The sequence below is a fragment of the Colobus angolensis genome, unplaced genomic scaffold, assembly GCF_000951035.1.
Source record: "Colobus angolensis palliatus isolate OR3802 unplaced genomic scaffold, Cang.pa_1.0 Scaffold237, whole genome shotgun sequence".
Taxonomy (NCBI): domain Eukaryota; kingdom Metazoa; phylum Chordata; class Mammalia; order Primates; family Cercopithecidae; genus Colobus; species Colobus angolensis.
Genome location: NW_012115566.1, coordinates 1,144,654 through 1,150,653, shown reverse-complemented (window position 1 = coordinate 1,150,653; position 6,000 = coordinate 1,144,654).

Sequence of the window (6,000 nt, the reverse complement as noted above, 5' to 3'; positions counted from 1 at the left end):
ATACATTATATATTATATATATTTTATATGTGGGGATTACAGGCATGAGCTACCATGCCCAGCCCCTCTTCCTTGAATGTTTACTGACTTCCCTTCATCATCCAGATTTCATGGAATTTTGAGTTGCTTAACTTACCTGTTCATGTTAATTTCTATTACTAATCCTAACCTATATTATTGCACCAGTGTGTCAGTTTACAAGTATTTTTCAAAGAATCAGTAATTGTGCAGCCTTCCCATTAGTTTCTCTATTTGTACTTTTTAACTGATTTCAATACCACCTCAAGGAATAGAATCATCCTTAAAAATTCTTAAAGAAGAAAATGCTTTTCATTCTGTCACTTTTTTTTTTTTGAGACAAAGTGAGCCACCGCGCCCAGCCCAAATTCTTTAGTATAAAGGCCTAATCAAATTCTTATTAATAGGTGCCGTAACTCACGCCTATTTCCCAGCACTTTGGGAGGCTGAGGTGGGCGGATCCTGAGGTCAGGAGATGAAGACTGGCCTGGCCAATACAGTGAAACCCCATCTCTACTAAAAATACAAAAATTAGCCGGGCATGATGGCGCACACCTGTAGTCCCAGCTACTCAGGAGGTTGAGGCAGGAGAATCTCTTGAACCTGGGAGGCGAAGGTTGTGGTAAGCCGAGATAGCACCACTGCACTCCAGCTTGGGCAACAGAGTGAGACTGTCTCAAAAAAAAAAAAAAAGATTATTAATAAAATACACTGTTTTAAGGCCAGGCACAATGGCTCACACCTGTAAACCCAGCACTCTGGGAGGCTGAGGTGGGCGGATTACCTGAGGTCAGGAGTTGGAGACTAGCCTGGCCAACATGGGAAGCCCTGTCCCTGCTAAAAATACAAAAATTATCCATGCGTGGTGTCATGTGCCTGTAACCTCAGCTGTTCGGGAGGCTGAGGCAGGAGAATCGCTTGAACCTGGGAGGCAGAGGTTGCAGAGAGCCAAGATTGCGCTTTTGCACTCCAGCCTGAGCGACAAGAGTGAGACTCTGTCTCAAAAAATAAATCAAATAAAATATAGTGTTTTAAAATGAATTCCTTCCTGCCCACTTTAAACCTCCCTGCCCTAAGGGAACGAGTGACTTTTACTAGTGTTGGCCAAATCCGAGGGACACTTTTCAGTGTTCATCTTAACATCTCGAAGGCATTTTATGTGGAGTCCTAATTAGGGAAAAGGAGTCAGGCTGGTGGGACCAGGGGAAAGCAGAAATAAAGCAATTAAGCGATAGGTCTGCTTTTTTTATGGCCCAGGGCACATGGCCCTCCTGCACAGACAACTGTACATAAGTCACAAACTTCCTGCTTACCATCAACTGCCTCAATTTATCAAGCACCTTGGCTGACAGAAGAATGCGGGTTAAGCTTCCTGCTACCTTAGCGTTTCCAGTCAGTCCAAGTTCCATTGTATAAAATCCCTAGCAATTCTTTGTTTCTTTGTAGTCAACTTCTCTTCTCTTGATACTGCCTGTTGTTTCCCTGGCAACATATTTTTCTACTTTGTCTAATAAATCTGCCTTTCTTTACCTACAACTGTCTTCATAAATCTTTTCCCCCCACACCACAGGCCCAGATAGTCATCACTTACCTGTGACATTAAAATGTCACTGTTGATCCCTCCCTCGCTGGATCATTCTTCTTCCAAGCAGCAAACTGAGTGGGACCTGATAAGGCCTAAAGTATTTCTGCTTCTTCTATCTCCTTCTCTCTTATCTGTCTTTCGTCAACTGACACTAACCTTAGTCTGGAAAAATAAAAAATTATCGTAATAAATACAAGAATACTATATGCTGGCTTAAGAAGCCAGCATATAGATGAGACAGAATGGGAAATGGAGAAAAGGATGAAATATCAATAAGAATTTAACATTAATATAAGGGCCAGGTGCGGTGGCTCATGCAGGGTAATCTCAGCACTTTGGGAGGCCACGGCTTGAGCTTAGGAGTTTGAGACCAGCCTGGGCAACATGGTGAAACCCAGTCTTTACCAAAAATACAAAAAATTAGCTGGGTGTGGTGGTATGCACTTGTGGTCACAGCTACTCGGGAGGCTAAGATGGGAGGATCCCTTGAGCCCAGGAGGCAGAGGTTGCAGTTAGCTGAGATTCCACCACTGCACTCCAGGCTGGGTGACAGAGCCAGACCCCGTCTCCAAAAAAGAAAAAAAAAAAGAATTTAGTACAAGATACAGGAGAAATTGCAGGTTCGAGGCCAGCCTGACCAACATGGAGAAACTCTGTCTCTACTAAAAATACAAAATTAGCTAGGCGTGGTGGTGCACACCTGTAATCCCAGCTACTCAGGAGCCTGAGGAAGGAGAATTGCTTGAACCTGGGAGGCGGATGTTGCAGTGAGCTGAGATCACACCATTGCACTCCAGCATGAGTGACAAGAGCAAAACTTCATCTCAAAAAAAAAGAAAAGAAAGCAATTTGATAATCACAAAAAAATTTTAAATGCACACACTCTTAGAACCTTCTACTCTGCTTCTCTCCCGTCTGGACAGAGATGTTTGATTATATAAGGATTGCCATTACAGCATTGTTTGGATTTGTAAAATACTGGGACCAACATCAATATGCTCCAACAGGGGATAATTTAATGAAAATATTATGCAGGTGTACAATGAAATGCTATGCAGTTTCCAAAAACAAAAGCAAAGAAGAAGGAGGAGGAGGAGGAGGAAGAAGAGGAAGAGGAAGAGGAGGAGGAAGAAGAAGAAAAGAAAGGAGAAGAAAAAAGAGAAGAAGAAAAAGAAGGAGGAAGAGGAGAAGGAGAAGAAATAATAATCTACTAATAGGGAAATCTGTCTGAGATTTATTTACTCATTAATTTATTCAACAAATGTTTGTTGAGTCTCAACTATGTGCCAGTCTTCTAGATTCCAGGACACTGTGTGGAACAAAACAGACAAGGTTACTGGGGTCATGGAATTACTTTCTAGAGGGAAAGATGGATGATAAGCAAACCAAGCAATAAATACATGGTATGAAACGTGCCATAAAGTGAAATGAATCAGAATATGGAAGATGAAGAGTGATGGTTATTACTTTATATTGAGTCATCAGAGTGGAATCTCTCTGATGAGGTAGCCAAACAGCTGCTGCAGTGTAGAGTCTCAAGTATGCCTGTCACTGGGCATTTATCTCAGAGAAATAAAAATGTTTGTTCACCTAAGAATCTGCACAAAACATTGTTCATAATAGCCAAGCCTAGAAAGAATTCAAATGTCCTCGAACGGTGAAGAGTTAAACAGTGGCACATCCATATTGTGAAATACTACCCAGCGATAAAAATGAATGAACTACTGAGATAGGCAACAACTTGGATAGATCTCAAGGGAGTTATGCTGAGTAAGAAGAGTCAATCTCAGAAGGTTATGATTTGTATGATTCCATTAATAACATTTATTTACTTATTTTTATTTATTTATTTACTTTATTTATTTATTTTTGAGACAGTTTCACTGTGTTGCTCAGGCTGGAGTGCAGCGGGACAATCTCAACTCACTGCAGCCTCTGCCTCCTGTGTTCAAGTGATTCTGCTGTCAGCCTCCCAAGTAGCTAGGATTAAGGCATGCACCACCATGCCCAGCTAATTTTTTTTTGGTATTTTTAGTAAACACAGGTTTTCACCATGTTGGCCAGGCTAGTGTCCAACTCTTGACCTCAAATGATCCACCCGCCTCGGCTTCCCAAAGTGCTGGGATTACAGGAGTGAGCCACTGTGGCCAGCCCATAACGTTCTTGAAATGACAAAATTATAGAGATAGAGAACAAATGAGTAGTTGCTAGGCATTAGGGAAAGAGAAGGGAAGGAGGTGTCTGTGGCTATAAAAGGGTACCCTGAGGGATCCTTGTGATGGAACAGTTTTGTATCTTGACTGTAATGTTTGTTGTTCCTATGTGATATTTACACATGCAATAAAATTGCATAGAACTAAGCACACACGAACACATGAGTGTATGTAAAAATGGTGAAATCTGAGTAAGATTGGTGGATTTTATCAATAATAATTTCCTGGTGTGATATTGTACTACATTTATGCAAGATGTTACCATTGGGAGAAACTGAGTGAAGAGTATGCTGGATCTTTATTTTTATTTTATTTTATTTTTTTGGAGACAGAGTCTTGCTCTTTCGCCCAGGCTGGAGTGCAGTGGCGTGATCTTGGCTCACTGTAACCTCCACCTCCTGGATTCAAGCAATTCTCATGCCTCAGCTTCCCAAGTAGCTGGGATTACAGGCTTTGTGCCACCATGCCCAGCTAATTTTTGTATTTTTAGTAGAGATGGGGTTTTGCCATGTTGGTCAGGCTGATCTTGAACTCCTTGCCTCAAGCAATCTTCCCGCCTCTGCCTCCCAAAGTGCAAGGATTACAGGAGCAAGCCACCGCCCCCAGCCACTGGATCTTAATTATATCCTATAACTGTATGTGAATCTACAATTATGTCAAAATAAATTTTAAAAAATTTCTGCAATCACAACATCAATGACTTGTCTTTCCCAGCCAGCAAAGCCCTATGTTTTGCTCTTATTGATTGGATTAATCCCTGTGGATAGAGAAATTCATGTGCCAACTGGCTTAAGTTTGGTTATACTACCTATTCCTGAACCAATTACTATGGCAAGGGAACTGAGATAATGCTCACTAGTCTATGCATCAAGACCCACTGAAAAATGTAATTGTCATTAGTCGTTTAAATATCATTTATTTTTGAACTGGTTGTGTGCTTCCCAACATTTAGCTATATTCTATTTCCTGGGGATAAAATCTTTGAAGACAATGGGAGGGAAAGCTAATCTGACCCATTCTTTCAAACAGCAAGGGATTGAGGATTTCCTTGATTTTGACACAGGCATTTGAATATGAGCAGACTATACCTGGTAAACACACTAGACAAGATTCCTGCCCTTATGGAGCTGACAGGCCACTGGGGGCTGGATCGAGGCAGGGATGGTAGCTGTCTCCAAGATAGTCAGTATCTTAGAGACATCTCATATGCACATGACATTGGATCACCAAGATATGTAAGTTGGGTATCATGGCACATGCTTGTAGTTCCAGCTACTTGGGACGCTAAGGTGGGAGGATTGCCTGAGCCCAGGAGTTGGAGGCTGCAGTGAGCTATGATCACACCACTGCACTTCAGCCTGGGGGACACAGTGAGATCCTCGTGGCTCACACCTGCAATCCCGGCACTTTGGAGGCCGAGGCGGGCAGATCATCTGAGGTCAGGAGTTCAAGACTAGCCTAACCAACATGGAGAAACCACATCTCTACTAAAAATACAAAATTAGCTGGGTGTGGTGGCACATGCCTGTAATCCCAGTTACTTGGGAGGCTGAGGCAGGTGTATCACTTGGGGCTAGGAGTTCAAGACCAGCTTGGCCAACATGGCAAAAGTCTGTCTCTACTAAAAATACAAAAATTAGCCGGGTGTGGTGGCAGGTACCTGTAATCCCAGCTACTCAGGAGGCTGAGACAGGAGAATCGCTTGAACCTAGGAGGCGGAGGTTGCAGCGAGCCAAGATTGTGCCACTGCATTCCAGCCTGGGCAACAGAGCAAAACTCTGAAGAAAAAAAATTGTCTTCAAATATAGTCACATTGGGGGTTAAAATTCCAAAACAGGAGTTGGGAGCTGTGTGTATGTGGTGGGCAGAGTGGACACAACTTGGTCCGTAATGATGTCTAGCTACTCTACTATGCGACTCCATAAAAGGGGAGTGGGCTCACTGAGGCCATCCTTCCAGCCATTCCCTGACAAAAGCATGAGGATTGTCAATGAAGAGCAGCCCAGTTGCCAAATGGATACATTCTGACTCACTAGTCAGTGCCAGGTGTAACAGAAAAATCATCCCAGTGAGCCCTACTTGTTGGGCAGTTTGTTATACAGTATGAAATAATCAGAACAAGGACTGGCATTCAGTTATTAATCAAATCAATATGTGGATACTAATTGTGACAAGTGCTATGAA